The sequence below is a fragment of the Lissotriton helveticus genome, chromosome 3_1, assembly GCF_964261635.1.
Source record: "Lissotriton helveticus chromosome 3_1, aLisHel1.1, whole genome shotgun sequence".
Lineage (NCBI taxonomy): Eukaryota > Metazoa > Chordata > Amphibia > Caudata > Salamandridae > Lissotriton > Lissotriton helveticus.
This window is the reverse complement of record NC_136061.1, coordinates 285846327-285869287: the sequence shown is the minus strand read 5'-3', so window position 1 is coordinate 285869287 and position 22961 is coordinate 285846327. Positions and strand designations below refer to the sequence as shown.

The window sequence follows — 22961 nt, the reverse complement described above, 5'->3', positions numbered from 1 at the left end:
GCACAGGTGGGCTTTCAGTAATATTATGCGTGTGCAAATATATAATGAACGAAGAATGCCTGCATGAACGCGTTCTATAGGTTTTACTAAAGAATGGCGACACTCGTATGTTAAATATAATTCAGCTGCGTTTTATCACTGCCTAGGAAAGTTAGAGCGGTCTTCTGTCAATCATGAAAACTGCTCAACGTATACTGTTTGAAGGAGTTTAGTGAGAATACCGTTTGAAATCACCATAATCAACAGACTTCCAAAAGATATAACATGACCTATGGTTCAAATGCTGCCAAAAACATGAAAGAAACGCTGTCGGCAATTGACCTGAAACATGCAGTTTTAAAGAAACAAACAACATCTTGCTCACAACCGAGATGCAAGAGACGCATCTCGTCGAGGAACTTATGCTTACTCACTAACTAAGACAATTGTTGTAATCACTCGCAGGCGCAATACTCGCGGTGGGGGGACGGGGGAGTTTGCATTTTAAAAAAAGTACAAAAAGAAAGCTTACCTGAACGGGTCTGCGTTGGCGCCGCTTCTGAACAGGAACTGGGAACAGGCACGTCACACCCCTCTCAGCCAATAGAGTGGCGCTGCTCCAGGATTGGTTTAGCAAGGGCAGGGATACTCAACGCCCGTATGCCCATTAGGAAAGCGAGGGTTGCCGTGTTGATCAACCCTCGCTCTCCTAATGCGCAGCAGCCAGCCACAGCTAACACCGGTGCGCATGACGGGGCAAGGAGGAAAAATTATCCTACCCAACCCAAGCATGCGCACTTGTGCTGCTGCCTGCCGTGCGCTCGGCTCGGTGCCACCCCCTGGCCTAACAGTAACAATGCATGTCAGGCAGCATGACTCCGGTGTCATGCTGACTCACTAGTTTACTTCAGCCGCCGAGGGAGCTGTGAGGGCTCGGGCGGCTGGTAGGGCAACGCCCCAGCGCCCATAATGGACGATCCGCTGGAAGGTTCTTTTCCACCCCCGTCCGCTCCAAGTGTTGCTGTTTTCATACGATTATCTTCCTCCTCTTTTCTCTGCATTTCTCTCACTTGTCTTATGGTGAAAACTAGGTGGATGTTCCCAAAAATGGGTCCCAGTGTCTACCACTGGCAACAACCTGCACACATTAGGTAGGACTGACCCAGTGGAGACCAGTAGTGAGCACCATGGCGAGAGCTTGCAGTATCGACATTGTGGACAGGCTCCGTCCCTGGTCTGTGAAGATGTGCAGGACTTCAGCACCCAGTGTTGTGGTGGTCAGTGTCGGGCACAAGTCCTAAAAAAAGAAGTCGGGGGACGCTGACGTCACAACAGGAAGTGATGCCACGAAAGGTGGCTTGCACCATCAGACTCATTGCCTCCCCTCGCTCACCCCTTAGATGCCAGCACCCCTTAGATGCTCACCCCTTAGAAGCCAGCACGTGAGCAGCGTTCTGCATGAGCTCCGATCTCGCCCCAGAGAGGCCAAAGAGTGAATGTGTGGCTCCATTTGCTCTAGTTATCGACCTCCCGGTAAAATGAGTGGAGGGATGCCGTCCACCCACGTGGTCCCCCGACTCGAGCCCACTGGTCACAGTACCTAGTCACAACGAGAAGCCAAGGATAGATGGACACTGGTTAGCACAGCATGGAAAGCTTGCTCTATGGTTACCAGCTCTATGCTGGTCTGCGAACACACAGGATATCAGGACCCCGTGTTGTGGTGGTCATAGTACCCAGCCGAGACGAGAAGCCAAGGATAGATGGACGCTGGTTCGCACAGCACTGAAAGCACTCTATGCCTGCTGTGTGTGTGCCTGTAGGGCCTTAGTACTCAGCGTGGTAGTGGTTCCAGTGCCAGGTGGACAGGATTAGCCAAGTATAGAAGGGCACCGGTTAACACAGTGTTGGGAGCCTGCTCTAACTATGCCTGCCCTGTGCCTCGCCCCTTGATCCATGTAGGACACCAGGCCCAGTGTTGGAGAGGCGCGGCGCCCCCCCCATGCTGCTCGGTTTGTTATACCATAATGAAAACACAATGCAGCTTTACAAGCTGCGTGGGCGTATTTCACTGTGTCTAAAGAATGCTGGTTAGGCTTAAGCTGAAAATGACAATAAACGTTTGTATCTTGCATTTATACCTTTTATGGACTGAAGCCTGCAGATTGTTCCTAATTAGTTACGAGTCAACAAGTATTTTTAGTCCAGCCAGTCTGGGCATGCTGCTGGCACTGCAGAAGTGGGTATTTACTGAACTTTTTAGCATACATTACTCTTAGTTTACTTCGGTTCTATAGAGTGGGTCACCCCGGGCCCTGTAGTAGACCAGAAAAGGTGCTGAGTGGTTCACCCTGAAGATGCAGCCACATAATCCCCCACGGATCCCCCCCAGGTATCGAATCCATCGAAGACTAGAGAGGATTTGAGCCAAGAGGCACAAACCGTGTTTGCCATAAATGCCACATCTCGTGGTTTGTGTCTACACAAGTTCCCACATTGACCAGTGGTATTTATCGGGCCTGGCTGCCAGGCAGGAAGGACACACGGACAACCAGATAGGAGGTCTTTCAACAAATATGAGCACTTTGGAGAAATATTGAATACATTTGGCTGAAAGTGAGATCGTTTTTTAATCTTGGGGAGGGGATAAGGAGAATATTGGATGTTTCCAGGAAGTTATTTTGTGACGAGGTGAATTGCGAAGGTCACTGAATTTGGATATAAGATAGAGGTTCCTTTCCTGAGGGGTGTTCTTCCGCACAGGAAACTTGACTACCGTGGATGATGACACTACGAATAGATTGTAGGCACTAGACGGAGGAGTCTAACATTACAAGAATTAAACAGCGAGACCGCGTCCGTTATTTAACTTGCAGAGAACTAGGATTTAAGCCCTGATGATGTCCCTGAAGGGACGAAAAGCGTAGGCTCTGGAGTGTACCTTGTGTTTTTGCGTTTTATGAATATCTTCTTGAAGAACTTGATGTTGAATGATATGGAAAAGAAAAAATAATTATCGTCCTACAACAATAAAAGACTGGACTTACTACAAAGGAAGCTTGCATTGGATCTCAATTTTTCCTGGACTCAATAATTGATTGTTAATAATGTGATGACCTGAACGCTCCTTCCACTAGGTGGTTTATATTGTTGTAGAAGGCTTTAACGGTGGGTTTTAGGAAGTAGAGCGTAAGAAAGTTATAAGCATTTGAATAAATTGAACAACTCACAGTGCGCACAAGTTGACCCTCCATCGTTAGCAGTAGTATATGTTTATGGGCTGTAGGGTGCTTGCAACAGAGTGTAGGGCCATCTACACACAGAAATAGGATTGCAAGGCAGACTTGAAGCAGTAATTCCGAGGCGTGCTATGTCCACTTGCCAATTCTAAAGTCTCTGAGAATTTATAGCCAGGCATCAGACTGTGCTGCGTAAACTTCTCATGGCCTCTTCCTGTGTTTGAAATGTGCCAACGCTCTGAAATATTGTAATAGATAGCTAACTGCAATAGTGCTAAATTTGATTCTTGTCTGTATTAGGTCTAGACAACATTTCTGTACACCGACATTACCCTGGTAATTTCACATTCTGCTTGTTACAGTTTCATTTCAGAAATTACACTAATATACTCCACAGCACAATTACTTTATCCGATACCTATACAATTGCTCAACCTCAGTCTGAAGGACCTTGCATTGGTGTTCTGATCTCCTGCATATTCTTCTAGAACGTAACCCTGTAATCCTCCCAGATTCCATGCCCCTAAGCTCCCCAGCCACTGAGCCCGAAGGCTATGAAAGATTACCCATTCCAACACCTCCAGTGCCTAAATAAAACGTAAGCCTGTGAGCAGGACCCCCAGTAAAAGGCCATCAAGAAAAGTTTAAATAGGATCAGGCAAACTACTAGACCAAAGGTTTAATGAAGCTATACAAAACAGGCTTAGGATGCAGAAGACAGGTAATGACAAAATCCACATGCTACACCTACAAAAAGGTGGTCCATAAAGCAAAGTAGTACACTATGCAATGCACCTGTGCAAGGGCAAGTTGAACAGTTGAGCTTTACCAATATCCTCTATAAGATCACAGACGGGGAATGCCTTAAAATAGACCAGTCTCCAAACCTCAACACAGGAAAGACCATCTCAACTTAAAAAAAATACAATCTTGATTGTATCAGGTCAGCTATTCTGGGTAGCCAGGTTGAATCCCTTACTAACCCAATTACCTTGAGGAGAATCTTTGTGTCGTGTGCAGCATTCACACGGGCGAGCAACCACAAAGTCCTTTGCTCAATAAAAAATGATCACAGCTTCTTCTGTGCTGACCCGGCCCTACCTACGTTGTGTATCATAGATTGCACTTATATAATTGTGAAGCCACAAAAGAGTACTGTGCTTCTACCCTCAGTCATGAATAGTATCAGGAATGTGAGAGGTTTTAAGCACTATATTTATTGTTCTCCTTTACTTGTGTCCAAGGTGTTCTCTAAAAAGGTGGGACCCCCTTATTCACGATAATTGGCAAGCTTCGTCATAGGGGTTCGTTGCTCACCAGTAACACTTGTTGCCGAGTGGGCTCTTCACATGTTCTTTTGCATGTTATTGTATAGAACGTTTGGCAATGGATTATATTATATGATAGGTAATTGGTTTTACCTGTGAGTGAGGCCACCTCGTGCTTAATATTGTACCGTAGCCAACTATATACTTCTTTATTTGAGTCTCCCTAATACAGGGTTCACAGGAAAAAAGGACTGTGGCATATTCGGACTCTGTAGTCATTGTGTCTCAGTACCAGGTCAACATGTTTCCGACCTCTCGAAATGCCTGGGTGAGGGGCATCAGGGGAATTCATTAGAACTTAGGGAAGCCCTATTGCCCTGCCTCATCCATGGATTTTGACCTGACTACATTAATATCTCGTAAGATAATCATTTTTTGCTTTCTTCAAACCATCTATCCCAAGATACATTGTTCTGAGTCCTTGGATGAAGTGATTTCAAGCAGGGTTTGCAACTACACACCATTATTACTCAAAGCAAATAATCATTAACCACTTTCATGTCAACTTCAGCTATTCTATGAAGTTAGAATGATTCAGTTTTTTATGTAACACAGAATGCATCGCTGATGGCTGACACTGGCCATAATTCCTACAGATACGGTTATTTAATGTGGATGCGCCCCATGATCATGTCCATGGCAGTCTCGATTGCTTAGATACTCCAGAGAGACACACGAGTACTATCAATTCTTAAACGCAGGGAGCCTCTGGCTTGCCAGTGTGGCTCACTCTCTTTAATAGGAGCACGCACTCCAAGATCAGATAACTGCACCAGGGAGCAAGGACCAGCAGACTGACTGGCTAGTGCCTCAAGAATCTCTTTCACCTATGTAAACCGACATAACTATGTGGCAACACTACACTGATATTAATTCAGATTACCTAGTTTTCTGCAATATGTGACACTCCTCCCTCGTCCTGTGTGACAGAAGAATATCTGACTTTACTTCTGGCTGAGTGAAGGTTGCCTTTTTGTTATGCGTCACTAGGGTTGGTGTCACCCGGTGCGGGTAACTCATGGTGTCACCCCCTCACGACTTACAAAAAAGAATTGTTGAGCAGTTGACCATGACATAGTAGTGAAAGAGTGTCAGTTAGGTCACTGGATGCAACTTAATCCTACATGTCGAGCCAGAGGGGTACGGAACCAAAATATGTCAGGATGAGTTGAGTTTTGTACAGCACCAGTGGCCTGTAAACCTTTCTCAGGTCTACATGACCCTCTAAGAGTGTCTTGCAAAGTATATCTTATGCACAACCATTGTGTTAGTCTGACACAAATGCAAATAAATTGTCCAAAAAGCCGTAATTTGTCTGCAAACGTGAATTGGAAAAGCTAGCCAGCTTCACGTTTTCCACAGACCCATGCAAAGGTTGAAAGAAACTATGAACTTGACTCAACCCTACTCTGATTGAGAGGTAGAAGGCATATATGTTGGGAAACCTTTTTTATTTTTTAATACACTGCAATTGACTGCTGGCTTTAACAAACTGTGTCTGAGTAAAGTTTTATAGAGTGTTCCATCTACATAGTCATGGAAGGCGCTGCAAAGTATTGTAACGTATGTGACCACACAAGAAAGGTGTGCTGAAGCATCCGTACTAAGACTGAGCCTATTTGTATTGTATTGTACTGTAATTGCATTTATATAGTGCTTACTAACCCTGACGAGGCGACAGAGCACTTTTCAGCGAGTAGCACGCTACTCCCGACCCAGAAAGGATTAGTGGATCAGTATAGTGAAATTTGTGTAATAAGAAAGAGCGCAACACGTGCCCTGGTAATCGGACTGTAATAATGTAATACCACTATAGTTACAGGTGTAGTGCCAAGTGAGAGAAACAGTCAGTGAGCTATGTGTTATGGGTTTCCTGAACAGGGTGGGGTGGAGGTGTGGTTAAATCACGCAAGCAATGATGATGCAGAAGAATCAATTCAGTGGTTTAGCGCCGATTTTCCCTAGCAGCACACCAGGAGCTACAAAGAGGGTGAAATAGTTCTAGATTATTACATATTATTCTAAGAAAGTAGGCTGGGAGAAACTGCAGATAGGAGCTACACGTACTCTGGAATACTGCAATAAGGGTCACAGACTGTAAGAGGTAAGGGGGCCTGGACATTTGAAGTGTTCAGCCCTCCCACCCCCATCACCAAGTAGTGAAACACAAAGGGTGATGTAAACGCATGAACCCCTTCTTGCTCTTTCAGTTAAGTGCCACGACACAGAAACCTTTGTGTTCTTAAACCGGTGCTCTCTGCCCCTCTTCCTGAGACACAAGGCGTTTTCATTGGTTTTTGTCACCAGCTAGTGGGGGCTTGGGAACAACAGCTTTGCTGAAAAAGAAAGTATAGCAAAAATACTTATGCGGACACCAGGCTCTCCTTTTCTTTAGTCTCCTCTGCAAATCGCCCAGCAGCACTCCTCCTCTGCCGAGACTGTCTCCACTCTCAGTTTAAGCGCATGGTGGTGGCGCATTGGCGCGCGTCAGAGGAGCACAGCGCAGGGGCTGGCCCAGGGCCGTCATTGGTAGCGCTATAAGATTGACGGCCCTGGGACCCACAAACTGGGTACGCCGCTGCGCATCGCACCATCACCACTATACTAATAGGTGGTGCGTGCGTGACGTGCGTGCACTGCAGTATTTGTTGCTTCATGCGAGTTGTGCCGGTTCGTGAAGTATGTGCTTGCAGTGCAGGTAAAAGATGACTCCTCCCTTGCTTCCCCTCGTCTCGACCCACTACCCCCATGCATTTTCCTGTTTTGAATACTAGAATTTGGTCACCTAGAGCCCACTGTTTGTTCACTTTATTGTTTATGTTATCGATCTTGCTGATCTCTCGTTTTCCCTGCACATTGCCAATCAGATTAGAGCCCCATCATAATTTCCATGCTAGCTACTCATTGAGGGGAGATATAGGGCAAATGTAATGCTCTACCAGCTGTTATCAAGCAGGCGCGCTTGCACAGCAGAGCAGAGGCGAGGCTGCAGATCTGTGTAACAGGTTGGTGTCACCCCATGACAAGGCTATCACCCGGTGCGGTACGCCCCCCCCCCCACCCCCTTAGTGACGCTGTCTAAACACTGTTTTGTCTACGTGGTTTGGTGTGTGTGTTTGGGATGAATTATAATGAAACTACCTCTCTACTTTCTGCATGTCAGTGTCCGAAATTCGAGGTTTAACCATTGCAGGGGCATGGGCACTGCCGAGTGAGTCATTCGACCACGCATCTCTCATCATCAGCTTGGACTATTCGCTCCTATGACACAATTGACTACAATATCATATTTCTTTGGCTATTTTAGAAAAACATATATAAGATGGGATTGGCTGTCGTTGCTGTTGAAAATCATGTTTTTTAAAAATGTTATTTTTTTTATAAAGTTTTATATAGCGCGAACTTGATCCTGGAGGATATCAGAGCGCTTTACAATTTGAGGCAAAGGTAAGATAGAGTGAGGGCGATAGATTATATCACAAAGATATTATAGACACAAATAACATTCAGCACTGCTATTTAGCAGACCCCAGACTGAAAAGTGAACAGTGGAAAGCACCGAATAAAACAGACTTTGGTTATAAGTGCCATAATTTACAGGAGGGGAGTAAACCATTCTGAGTGTAGTGAGAAACTGAGGCCCTAGGTGTGACTTGAAAGAAGGGATTGTAACATAGACGTCAGAAGAGGTGGAACTGGGCAGCATTGGCTAGGAATACAGTGTACGTCACTAAAACAGAGGGAGCAGAATCTGAAAAAAACCAAGTATCAACACATTCTGTGACCTAGTCATTGGTCCATAGGCCCCGCCTAGGCCCCTAGATCGACTGACAGCAATCATATTTATATAAATAACTCCACACATATTAACATTAGCAACTGAAGTGGTAGTGACATGAAGTCCAGCTATATACAAAACATTGTACACAGTGACCAGTCTCTGTCACTCGGAGGCGTGCAGTCCAAAAGTAACACAGTCCTTTGAGGTGCGACTCAACGTTAACTGGAATAGAAACTCGACGATTCGGACTGTGTCGAAACAAATGAATGACCTGCTCACTTTTTCAACAGTATTTTGAGGCTGGATCCTCTGCTCACCGTGGTAAGGGCGTTTTGAGCGGTGCTTTTGAATTTGGCCCCGAGCAAGGTGTAGAGGATGGGGTTTAGGCAGCAGTGGAAGAAGGCCAAGGCTTCAGTGACGGAGATCCACGTATTTAAGGTGACCTCGAAATCACATGTAATGTTCTTGATCACGCCTAGTTGTATGCAGGTGTCGATGCTGAGGGTGATGTAGTAGGGCAATCAGCAGGTGAAGAAGGCGAGGATGAGAATCACAGTCGTCTTTAACGCGTTGCGCTTCTGTTGGCCTTTGGAGTGGGACAGCTTGGAAATGATGATACAGTAGCAAATCAAGATGACCAGGCCGGGCAGGACAAACCCTACCGTGAGGTGCACAAACCTAAGTCCAACAGTCCACTGTTGGTGCGACTCATAGGGATAGATGTGGTTGCACTCGTAGGTGCCTTCTTCCATACACACTAGCAAATATGAAATCAGGCACGGTCAGGAGCACAGCCGGCAACCACACCCCAGCGTACACCACCTTCTCAGCCAGCAGCTTCCTCGTACCTTGGCTGTGGGTGGCGTGGACTATCGCCAAGAAGCAGTCTAAACTTATGAAGGCTAAGATCAGGACGCTGCTGTAGAGGTTGACTGTGTAGATGACGTGAACGGCTTTGCAGAGGAACTCTTTCAGATACCATCCTATCACGGCATCTACGGACCAGAAGGGCAAGGTGAAGACAAACAGCAGATCGGCCACCGACAGGTGCAGCCGGTACTTGTCGGTCATAGTCCTTGACTTCTTCTAGTAGCCCATGACAAGGACAACCAACTCGTTGCCGATGATTCCCATCAGAAAGATGATAGAGTACATGGTGGGCAAGAATATAAGGTTGAAATTGTTGTTCTTGAAGCACGGCTCCTCCAGGTAATCCATGTCCCCCAAAGCCATCAAGTCTGTGGTGTTATCCATGTAATCATTGGACATGTTGATGATGAGTTCACCTGAAATTTCCACGTTATCCATGATGAATCCTCGGACGGGATCCCACACTTGTCTTGGTGCTCCAAAGGCAAGCGATGTCTCTCAATGTAACCCACGGTCCATGTGCCTGCGGCGCAAGCCTCACTCCGTGCACTGCTCTAAACTTGATGAAGTGTAGTACAGGATATTGCCAATGCCCTAAAGTCATAATTGCAAATTGTGGATAGGGGCCTGAAAAGAAGCCCACAGTTTGGAAAAGCATGCGGAACTGGGCTAGTGCTATTGATTTCCTGTAGTTATTCCTCATTTCATATGCACCTATTGTTGATAATTCATGGGTAATCCCAAACCCAGCTATTACTGACACCCCCGTATTACCACCAGGAATGAAGAGCCAACTCAGAACGAGGGCCTGTCTTTGGAATAATTAAGGTAATTGGTTCAATTGGAAACAACAAACTAGGGGGTCGATTAGGATGGCGGACGGAAACGGGTACTGTCCGCCATGTTCGGGGAATTTTTACTCCCGGCCGCGCCGCAGAGAATCCGCGGTTGCGATTAGGATATTCATGTCACGAAACTCCGACCGCGGCGGACGGATCATAACAAACACCGTCCGCGGTGGACGGAGCCTAATGAACAGCCGCGGACGGCAATGACCGCGGAAAAATACACATTTATCGCCATACCTGTGAAAACTCCGTGTCCGCAATTAGGATAAATCCGCCTGTACCACGGTACGCACAGCCATCCACGTCCGCGGCGGAAAGAATGTAACGATAAACAGTGCATCACTGCGGAAGGGCAACACGCACAACATCCCTAACGTCAAACAAATGTCAGAAAGTGTACCGCAAGTAATTAGCAAACACACGAAAATTGACAACCCCCCCCACCTGATACACCAACACCAAGCACAAGCCACCATGACACCCCCTAGGTACCCAATAATGCACACTAGTCAACACGCCCACCTACCACCTGACTGCCAACAACCATTGAGACACGACTATAAAATGACCCCCACCCACTACCACAATCCTTTGCATCACAGCATTGCAGCTAGCAAGAGGCCCTAATCGATATGCAGCTTACTCAAATAGAAGACACACAACCACCACCCTACCACACCCACCACACAAACACTCACCACATAATTCCTACACATCACACAGCACACACCTGCACCCCCTACTCACTCAACCCACACACTGAGCACCACACACCATGGCACCCAAAAAAAACCCTAAATTCACGGAGACGGAGTTGAAGGTAATGGTAGATGAAATCATCCGTGTTGAGCCCCACATCTTCGGGGCCCAAGTCCAGCAGACTTCCGTGGCGCAAAAGAATCACATGTGGCACATAATCGTCAGTCGGGTGAATGCGTCAGGGACCATGCCAAGGACGAAGCACGAAATTCAGAGGCGGTGGCATGACCTGAAGACCAGGGTCAAAGGCATCCGCGCCAAAAACTATGCAAGAGCCAATCATACTGGCGGCGGAACACCCGAGGGGCCCATACCCTACACCGATTGGGAGGAGAAGGTGCTGGTGATACTTCACCCAGAGAGCCTAGACGGACTTGATGAAGGAGAAGAGGCTGGTAAGTACAAACCAAGCACCACGATCAGTACGACATGGTCAGGCTCACAAAACTTAGAAGACACATCTCCTACGCCCCAACCCATGCACGTTGGACACATACTCACCAATATGTACATGGCTACCAACATGCCCCCATGTTCACAGGGAGGGCGGTGGTGGTGGTGGGTGGGGTGTGTGAGAGCTCACAACTACAACTCCCAACAGGCCCCCATGTTCACGGGGAGGGTGGTGGTGGTGGGTGGGGTGTGTGAGAGCTCACAACTACAACTCCCAACAGGCCCCCATGTTCACGGGTAGGGCGGTGGTGGTGGTGGGTGGGGTGTGTGAGAGCTCACAACTACAACTCCCAACAGGCCCCCATGTTCACGGGGAGGGCGGTGATGGTGGTGGGTGGGGTGTGTGAGAGCTCACAACTACAACTCCCAACAGGCCCCCATGTTCACGGGGAGGGTGGTGGTGGTGGGTGGGGTGTGTGAGAGCTCACAACTACAACTCCCAACAGGCCCCCATGTTCACGGGTAGGGCGGTGGTGGTGGTGGGTGGGGTGTGTGAGAGCTCACAACTACAACTCCTAACAGGCCCCCATGTTCATGGGGAGGGCGGTGGTGGTGGTGGGTGGGGTGTGTGAGAGCTCACAACTACAACTCCCAACAGGCCCCCATGTTCACGGGGAGGGCGGTGGTGGTGGTGGGTGGGGTGTGTGAGAGCTCACAACTACAACTCCCAACAGGCCCCCATGTTCACGGGGAGGGTGGTGGTGGGTGGGGTGTGTGAGAGCTCACAACTACAACTCCCAACAGGCCCCCATGTTCACGGGGATGGCGGTGGTGGTGGTGGGTGGGGTGTGTGAGAGCTCACAACTACAACTCCCAACAGGCCCCCATGTTCACGGGGAGGGCGGTGGTGGTGGTGGGTGGGGTGTGTGAGAGCTCACAACTACAACTCCCAACAGGCCCCCATGTTCACGGGGAGGGTGGTGGTGGTGGGTGGGGTGTGTGAGAGCTCACAACTACAACTCCCAACAGGCCCCCATGTTCACGGGGATGGCGGTGGTGGTGGTGGGTGGGGTGTGTGAGAGCTCACAACTACAACTCCCAACAGGCCCCCATGTTCACGGGGAGGGCGGCGGTGGGTGGTGGAGGGTAGGGTGTGTGGGGTGTGTGCGACAGGACACAGAAATGTTTACAAATCGATATGAACATGTAATGTCCACATTACTGACCAGCTCAATCTTGTCCCTCAGGTGATCGTGAACTGACTGGGGAAACCAGCACCCGGCCGCAAGACTCGCCTCCCACACATACCGGACTCTCTGGGGACGATGACACAGGCAGCTCCGGTGCGGAGGATGGTGCGGGGCCAAGCAGACAGCCAGGGCCATCTGGCTCACAGGGACTCCCGGGCCCGACAACCATCGCATGTGTGACTCCAGCGACACCTGCCTCAGTGATCTGCAGACTCACCACCACCACCAGTACCAACAGTACCATCAGTACCACCACTCCTGCCTGTGCCACCCTGCCTAACCCAGCGCACAACGCAGGTCCATCGGCCTCACACCCAAGCAGGGTGAGTGGGCCACAAAGGAGAGAGGCAACGGCACATCAGGCAATCAGGCGACCCACACTCCGCCGTACAGAGGAAGGACAGCTACCCCATCCTGTGGCAGAGTCCCTTCAAGCCCTAGCCAGGTGCCAGGCGGCATACGACCGTTCCCAGAACCATGCAGATCGTGCACACCAGGACTCCGTGGACAACACGAACATGTTGCGCGAAATTTCGGGGTACCTTGGCCAGATAGTGCACATCATGGGCCAGCAGACAACAATGTGGAGGGAATGGATTGCCCGGAACAGCCCCACCCCCCCTCCACCAATTGTCGTTGCGCCACCGCCACCGTCACCTCCACCTCCAACGCCACCGTCACCTCCACCTCCACCTCCACCGCCACCACCACCTGTGCCCCTGGCGACGGATGTGGCCCATGAACAACCTGCACCCCCAGCTGACTCAGTTCCACCTCAAAGACGGAGGGGCCGCCCGAGGCTGGAAGTGGGTGAGAGCAGTGTTGGAGCGCCATCCACACGCTCCAAGAGGGGCCGCCAATGACTTTGTCACTGCCTGTGCCAGACATTCACCCTGCAAAGTATCCTGTCCCACATAGACAATCATTGCCACTGGTCTGCTGGACTAGCCTGACACCCCCCAATGTGGTGTCACCACGGACATTTCATCTGCCATTACCTTCAACTCCAACTCCCTCCCCCCCCACTTACTTGTAAATAATCACCAGCACAAATGCACAACCTGTAAATAAATGTCACTTACACACTCAATGATGTTTTGCCTCCATGTTTATTCACAAGATTGCCTTCAGAAACAGACGTAAACAGGTGCAGGGATCCTAGTCGTACATAATCATGGCGCTGCGGGAGTGACCTAGGGAAAATCAGAGACAGCAAACACACGTCATGAAACAGATTCACACACATCACAACACACTGCACAGCAACATTCCACAAACTACACTCATCACAAAAGCATGGGATGAGAGGACACACATCATGGAGACTTGTATGTCCAAAGAAATGAAGACACACATATGCAACCATCACAAACCAGAACACACAGCTGATGCACCCCACATCCACACAACACCAGCAAACATACATAAGGCATTGTCAACCGGCACAAGAGGTAGTTACTCACATTCAAGGGAAGTAGCGATCAATGAGCTGGCGCCTCTGGTCCACACCTTCCTCCTCACCACTATCCTCATCAGTCGACATGGGTGGGATGGGAGGCCGAGGAACTTGTTCGTCTTCAGGGTCCAAGAGCAGTTCAATGTCATTGCGCACGGCCAGGTTGTGGAGCATGCAGCAGGCAATCACGATCCTGCATACTTTTCCTGGTGAGTAAGGCAGGGCCCCTCCGGTCTTATCCAGGCACCGAAACCTAGACTTTAGCAGTCCGAAGGTACGTTCAATCACTCTCCGTGTCCTTCCATGTGCATCACTGTAGCGCATTTCACCCGCTGTTGTAGGATTACGTAGGGGACTCAGGAGCCAGGGCTGGTTTGGGTACGCCGAGTCGCCTATGTAGGGGGATGACAGACACAAATATCACAACAAGATATGGTGGGTACCCCATGCCACACAGAGATCACAAAAGTCCCCACTGCACACTCACCAACAAGCCACGCTTGACCGGGTCGCAGATTTGCCTCAGTTGGGGGACAATGCTGCTCCGCATGATGTGGGCGTCATGTGCGGAGCCTGGAAATCTTGCTAACACATGGGAGATGATGTTGTTTGCCAGGCACACCACCTGCACGTTCAGCGAATGGAAGTGCTTGCGATTCCTAAAAACCTGCTCACGTGCCCGTGGTGGAATGATAGCGATATGTGTGCCATCAATTGAACCCACTAAGTGTGGTATCTGGCCCAGTGCATAGAAGTCTGCTTTGACTGCTGGCAACTCTTCTGGCCGTGGGAAATGGATGTAGTCATTCTTGTACAGCATCATAGCTCTTAAAACATCCCGAAGTACCGTGCTGAACATGGACTGTGACATCCCCCCGGCATATTCAACTGTGTACTGAAAGGTGCCAGTAGCAAAGAAATGTACTGCCGCCATAACCTTTGCTGTGGGTGTAATAGAACCAGGATACGTCCTTCGTGGCTGCAGATGAGGAGACAATTGGGCAACAAGCTCCATCAACCGACGTCGATCCAGCCGGAATTTCCTAATCACCTCCTCGTCAACCATATCCTCCAGCACAGTGTATGGCCGATGCACATTTGGAGCCCTCCTGTGTGGGAGAGAGATGTAACTTGAGTCAACTTACAAACGACGCATACGTGTGCAACTCCATCACATGTAAGCCAACATTAGCAAGAACAAAAATGTTTAAGAGAATGGTCATATGTGTGACATCTCTGATAGTTAATACAATACGGAGTGGCCCTTTAACAATGTGCAGCCACTTGCAACAGGAAGTGTGTCAACACGTACAACGCAACTTAGTCACATGTGAACATTACTGACAATACGTGTGTCTTGACCCTAATGTTTAGAAGCCACATCACAGACACACATGCAAGTGCATGCATACAAACGATAATGATACACACACACCATGTCATCATGCACAAATGCCAACACCAATAATGTTGAGCATACGGTAATTACATGCATGGTGACACAACATCCAAGACACATACACTGAATGCATGTGTACCACCACCATTGTAGTCACCTCGCCAGAACCACACACTGACAACAGATTCATAATTTGGCCATACAGCCATGATGTACTGTGTAGTTGTGAAGATGTAATAACGTATGTAGGGTCACACCCGACGTCAATACGTCAAAATGCACATCTGTTGCACATTGTGTGCCCACCGATGGGCATAGTATGGACACACATGGAATAGTGAATGCCATATGAAGTTTCCCTATCACGCTCACAACCCTCATGACGCAACTGCAGACAACACATCACGGTGCAGCGTCTGACAAGATAAAATCATTGGCGCCGCCATGGCGGTGCACAGCTTCCGCTACTTTCCAATGGCCATACGCAGCCAGCGTCCCTCTTCCCATTGGCTGCATGTGCACGACCGTCACGGGCACACATCGTCAACCGCACGTGCAAGCTTCCTGCACGGAAGCTTCAGTTGCAACAATGTTCTATCACTGGCGCCACCATGGCGGTGCACGTACTCAGCGGGGCAGGTGCAGGCCTATACACCCTTTAGATGTACTCAATGTACATGGCAGTTCATGTCCCCTCTTACAGTCACATTGCATCATCCACCGTACACCGGCCGGAGCGGCCGGGCCTAGGACGGCCGTGCCGGCCATGTCCACACCCGCCGTGCCACCCATGTCCACAACCGCCGTGCCAGCCATGTCCACAACCGCCGTGCCAGGCCGGGCCTAGGACGGCCGTGCCGGCCATGTCCACACCCGCCGTGCCAGCCATGTCCACAATCGCCGTGCCAGCCATGTCCACAACCGCCAGGCTGGGCCTAGGACGGCCGTGCCGGCCATGTCCACACCCGCCGTGCCAGCCATGTCCACACCCGCCGTGCCAGCCATGTCCACAACCGCCGTGCCAGCCATGTCCACAACCGCCGTCCTAGGCCCGGCCAGGCACGGCGGTTGTGGACATGGCTGGCACGGCGGTTGTGGACATGGCTGGCACGGCGGGTGTGGACATGGCCGGCACGGCCGTCCTAGGCCCGGCCGCTCCGGCCGGTGTACGGTGGATGATGCAATGTGACTGTAAGAGGGGACATGAACTGCCATGTCCATTGAGTACATCTAAAGGGTGTATAGGCCTGCACCTCCCCCGCTGAGTACGTGCACCGCCATGGTGGCGCCAGTGATAGAACATTGCTGCAACTGAAGCATCCGTGCCTGAAGCTTGCACGTGCGGTTGCCGATGTGTGACCGTGACGGTCCGTGCACATGCAGCCAATGGGAAGAGGGCCGCTGGCCGCGTATGCCCAATCGAAAGTAGCGGAAGCAGTGCACCGCAACACCAGGGCCAGTCATTGGCCCTTTTACAAACACGCATCCAGGGCTGACCAATTGCTGGCGACATATGCCACTGACACGTGCTGAGGGCCCTATATATGTGTGTTGTCCAAAAGCACACATCCTACCCTGGGAGCCAGTGCTGCCTGTTCACCTCGACCTTCTGCTGCTGCTGAGCTGACCACCGACTGCTGCCTGTGACCATCACCTCGACCTGCTGCTGAGCTGACCACCGACTGCTGCCTGTCACATTCACCTCGACCTGCTGCTGAGCTGACCACCGACTGCTGCCTGTGACCATCACCTCGACCTGCTGCTGAGCTGACCACCGACTGCTGGCTGTGACCATCACCTCGACCTGCTTGCGGCTGCTGAGCTGACCAACGACTGCTGCCTGTGACCATCACCTCGACCTGCTGCTGCTGCTGAGCTGACCACCGACTGCTGCTCTAGTGCCATACTCCGTGATCTTGCCATGTCGAGAGGCAAAGAGATCCGGTCTCGTCCCTTCACCGCCGCGGAGCTTGATGTACTCGTGGACGGTGTGCTCCGCAACTATGGACGGCTCTACGGCGCACCCGGACAGGTGGTAAGTGCAGTGTGGGACATGTTGGTGTGCATGAGGGGGCCAATGACTCCTGGCTACTGCAATCTTAGCTGTGTAGTGTGGGCTCGACATATTTACAGGATTGTGCATGGCGGATGACAGATACGTGTTGCCCCTATCTGTGTGACAGGCCAACTGTCCACTGACTTACACCCTTTTGTCTCCCATCATGGTAGGTCAAGCTGCACCTTCGCAAGGACGTGTGGAGGAACATTGCACGTGAAGTACAGGCATTGGGGGTGTGCAACAGACGACATACACACTGCCACAAACGCTGGGACGACATTTCCAGGCTGAGCAAGAATGTAGCGGAAGTGACACTGGGGATGATTCCAAGGACGCCACGTCTGACCCGACGCTCCATGACCCCTCTCATGCACCGTATCATTGCTGTGACGCATCCTGACCTGTCCGAACGGCTGAGTGTCGATCAACAGCAAACTAGCGGTGAGCATACTGTCTGTGTAGGAAACTTGTGAGTGCAATGCAGGTATTGGTGCACAGACACAGTATTGAGTTCCATGGTGCGTATGTATCACTGCGATGCCATGTTGGTCCCATTGGGTGGGTGTAATTTGACATCCAGGTCCGGCATGTTGACACGCCACTTGCTTAGTAGTTGAGTGTTGAAGCACATGCCGTAGTGGTCCGTGGCCCCATGGCAAGACGTGTGCAGATGTACGTGCTCCTGCCCTGTCCGCATGCTGTACATGTGTCACGGCCATCAACGCTTATGTAATGTGAGGATGACTGGTAGAGGTGGGCCGTGTGCAGGATGGGGGCTACAAGAACTTTGTCAGCTATGGAATTAGGGAATCCTTGTCCTTCTGTACGTGAGTGTGCCCATGACTTACACCTCTTTTATGTGCATTTCAGCTATGACAGAGGACACTCAGCCACAGACGGAGGAGATTAGTCGAGGCAATGAGTCCGGGTCAGACTTCGCACACACGCAGACTGACACAGAGGAGGGCAGCGCCGGAGAGGGGACAGGACCGTCCCTGAGGACTCGCATGTGGAGACACCATCGTCCTCATCTTCGGAAACTCTTGGTGAGCCAGCACTGTTGTCACAGACTGGGAGTGGGCAATCAACACCTTCTGTCGGAACACAGCACACAGGGCCCACACTTCCGCCAACTGCACCATGTACTGTTCGTGCACGCAGGAGTAGGGGGAGCAGAGTGGCGTTCGGTGCAGGCACCGCTGCCCCTGCCACGGTGAGCCAAAATGCACTGTGTGCTGAGGCTGTTGATCTGCTGCGACAGCTGTGTGTGGGGCAGACCAATATGACAAATGCTTTCCAAGACCATGATAGGAAGTTGGGGCAGGTGGTGGCATTCATGGAAGGGATGCATGGCGATCTTGCTAGTCTACACAGGACAGTGCAGTCATTGGCAAGCAGTGTGTCGTCTGCAATAGTACAGTCGCATGGACAGGGTGCTACTTCTGTTTCCCCATCTACACCACTGGATGTCTCAGGGGGTAGTGATTATTCTGAGCAGGACTCTAATACAGGTTATTGCACTAGAAGCAGCGTCAGACAGCACGTCAGGGCACGGAGGCCACAGACACCATCCCCTAGGTCAGCAAAATCTGTTCACGAAGACAACGTCAGATACACTGGAGTACACACACAGGATCCACAAGTGTTGTTGGGGGACATGCCTTCACATGCTACACAGGCATTCAACACAAAAGGTACTCCCAAGGCAAGGGATACTCACAAGTCCATGGACAGTCCCTTGGACAAGGCCACTCAAAAGACAAAGGCACCTCAAAAGAGCAGGGAAAGTCCCAAGGGCAGGCCCACAACAGAGGAAAGGGCCACTCCCAAGGACAGGGACAAGAACAGTCAAAAGACAAAGGCACCTCCTAAGAGCAGGGAGAGTCCCAAGGGCAGGCCCACAACAGAGGAAGGGGCCACTCTCAAAGACATGGACAGTAAAAAGACAAAGGCACCTCCTAAGAGCAGGGAGAGTCCCAAGGGCAGGCCCACAACAGAGGAAAGGGCCACTCCCAAGGACATGGACAGTCAAAAGACAAAGGCACCTCCTAAGAGGAGGGAGAGTCCCAAGGGCAGGCCCACAACAGAGGAAAGGGCCACTCTCAAGGACATGGACAGTCAAAAGACAAAGGCACCTCCTAAGAGGAGGGAGAGTCCCAAGGGCAGGCCCACAACAGAGGAAAGGGCCACTCCCAAGGACAGGGACAAGGACAGTCAAAAGACAAAGGCACCTCCTGAGAGCAGGGAGAGTCCCAAGGGCAGGCCCACAACAGAGGAAAGGGCCACTCCCAAGGACAGGGACAGGGACAGTCAAAAGACAAAGGCACCTCCTAAGAGCAGGGAGAGTGCCAAGGACAGACACACAACAGAGCATGGCCCATCTCCCAAGGGCAGGGACACACACACAGAGCAGGTGTCTACTGGAGACTGTTACACCACAGACGACAAGTCTGCTGGCAGGAACAGGGCACCGACCAAGGCACAGGCAAAATCCAGAGACAACACTCCACCTACGGATAAGGCACTTCCTACGGACAAGGCTTCTACCATGGACGATGGCGCAGTCAAGGACAGGCATACATCACCCCTGGCTGCACTGCGGCTGATGTTTTCGAATGAACGCCAAACAGATGTCTCCGCGGCGGAGTCCCCCCATACCTCCACTCCCATCCAGGCCAGTCAGAAGCAGAGGAGGGAGTCCCCTGTTGTTGCATCCCCCATTACACATGAATCTGAGTCCAGGCGGCAGGCACACAGCAAACGACAAGCATGCTCCAGCACGTCCCCAGACACCCGATCCCCGGCTGCAGATGCTCCACCTATGGTGGGTGATATTTGTTTAGAGTCCCCACCACTTGCCAGTCCTGTCCTGTCCAGGGTGCACTCACATATCCCTAAGAAACGCAGACACACACCATTGACACCTGCCCACCCCGATGTAGCTCAAGGTCAGCTATCCCCAGCTCCCAGGGCCACCCTGCTTCCTGGCCCATACAGCCCTGTGGCTCATCATTTCAGTGGTCCCAGTGCCGCAGGTGCAGTTGACTCTCATGTATCAGATAGTGCCACCGTGTCTGTTGTTTGCGGTCATGCATCATGTAGTAGCACAGTCTCAGTTGTGCCCTCTCCTGTTGCAGGTCCTGGCAGTGTATCTGGGTCTATGGCTCATGTGTCAGTGAGTAGATCTGTGGCTGTGTCGCACACTCCTGTTTCTGGTGCTGGCAGTCTGTCTGGGTCAGTGGCTCACGTGTCAGTCACTACATCTGTGGCTTTGTCTCACATTCCTGTTGCTGGTGCTGGCAGTGTGTCTGAGTCTGTGGCCCATGTGTCTGTCACTCGGGCTGTGGCTGTGTCTCACATTCCTGTTTCTGGTGCTGGCAGTGTGTCTGGGTCTGTGGCCCATGTGTCTGTCACTCGGGCTGTGGCTGTGTCTCACACTCCTGTTTCTGGTGCTGGCAGTGTGTCCGAGGCAGGTAGTTCACGCAGTCCACCTGATTCTGTGATGTGAGGTGCTGATCACTTCACTCACATGTTATTTCACATGGTGTGTCCATTGTCCATTGAGAACAGCCTTGCACTGTTGTGGTCCCTGGGACGGGTTGGTTGGGACACGTACTTGTGCTGCCTCTGATGTACCTGCTCTGTTGGGCACAATGCCCTGTTGCTGTTCTGTCACTGCATTCTGCCCTCTCACGTGCTGCCAATTATGTACCTGCTCTGTTGTCCACAATGCCCTGTTGCTGTTCTGATACTGCACTGTGCCCTCTGATGTGCTGCCTCTGATGTACCTGCTCTGTTAAGCACAATACCCTGTTGCTGTTCTGATACTGTATTGTGCCCTCTGATGTGCTGCCTCTGATGTACCTGCTCTGTAGTCCACATTGCCCTGTTGCTGTTCTGATACTGCATTCTGCCCTCTGATGTGCTGCCTCTGATGTACCTGCTCTGTAGTCCACATTGCCCTGTTGCTGTTCTGATACTGCATTCTGCCCTCTCACGTGCTGCCAATGATGTACCTGCTCTGTTGTCCACATTGCCCTGTTGCTGTTCTGATACTGCATTGTGCCCTCTGATGTGCTGCCTCTGATGTACCTGCTCTGTAGTCCACATTGCCCTGTTGCTGTTCTGATACTGCATTCTGCCCTCTGATGTGCTGCCTCTGATGTACCTGCTCTGTAGTCCGCATTGCCCTGTTGCTGTTCTGATACTGCATTCTGCCCTCTCACGTGCTGCCAATGATGTACCTGCTCTGTTGTCCACAATGCCCTGTTGCTGTTCTGATACTGCATTCTGCCCTCTGATGTGCTGCCTCTGATGTACCAGCTCTGTTAAGCACAATGCCCTGTTGCTGTTCTGATACTGCATTGTGCCCTCTGATGTGCTGCCTCTGATGTACCTGCTCTGTAGTCCACATTGCCCTGTTGCTGTTCTGATACTGCATTGTGCCCTCTGATGTGCTACCTCTGATGTACCTGCTCTGTAGTCCACATTGCCCTGTTGCTGTTCTGATACTGCATTCTGCCCTCTCGTTTACTGCCAATGATGTACCTGCTCTGTTGTCCACAATGCCCTGTTGCTGTTCTGATACTGCATTGTGCCCTCTGATGTGCTACCTCTGATGTACCTGCTCTGTAGTCCACATTGCCCTGTTGCTGTTCTGATACTGCATTCTGCCCTCTCGTTTACTGCCAATGATGTACCTGCTCTGTTGTCCACAATGCCCTGTTGCTGTTCTGATACTGCATTGTGCCCTCTGATGTGCTGCCTCTGATGTACCTGCTCTGTAGTCCACATTGCCCTGTTGCTGTTCTGATACTGCATTCTGCCCTCTCACGTGCTGCCAATGATGTACCTGCTCTGTTGTCCACAATGCCCTGTTGCTGTTCTGATACTGCATTGTGCCCTCTGATGTGCTGCCTCTGATGTACCTGCTCTGTTAAGCACAATGCCCTGTTGCTGTTCTGATACTGCATTGTGCCCTCTGATGTGCTGCCTCTGATGTACCTGCTCTGTAGTCCACATTGCCCTGTTGCTGTTCTGATACTGCATTCTGCCCTCTGATGTGCTGCCTCTGATGTACCTGGTCTGTAGTCCACATTGCCCTGTTGCTGTTCTGATACTGCATTCTGCCCTCTCACGTGCTGCCAATGATGTACCTGCTCTGTTGTCCACAATGCCCTGTTGCTGTTCTGATACTGCATTCTGCCCTCTGATGTACCTGCTCTGTAGTCCACATTGCCCTGTTGCTGTTCTGATACTGCATTCTGCCCTCTGATGTGCTGCCTCTGATGTACCTGCTCTGTAGTCCACATTGCCCTGTTGCTGTTCTGATACTGCATTCTGCCCTCTCACGTGCTGCCAATGATGTACCTGCTCTGTTGTCCACAATGCCCTGTTGCTGTTCTGATACTGCATTCTGCCCTCTGATGTGCTGCCTCTGATGTACCTGCTCTGTTAAGCACAATGCCCTGTTGCTGTTCTGATACTGCATTGTGCCCTCTGATGTGCTGCCTCTGATGTACCTGCTCTGTAGTCCACATTGCCCTGTTGCTGTTCTGATACTGCATTGTGCCCTCTGATGTGCTGTCTCTGATGTACCT

General features: G+C 50.8%; 1 pseudogene; it reads right to left on the bottom strand.

The window, feature by feature from the left end:
- Window positions 1–8545: 8545 nt before the first annotated feature.
- On the bottom strand, window positions 8546–9635 carry LOC144824511 (C-X-C chemokine receptor type 4-B pseudogene; annotated as a pseudogene).
- Between the last annotated feature and the right edge of the window lie 13326 nt (window positions 9636–22961).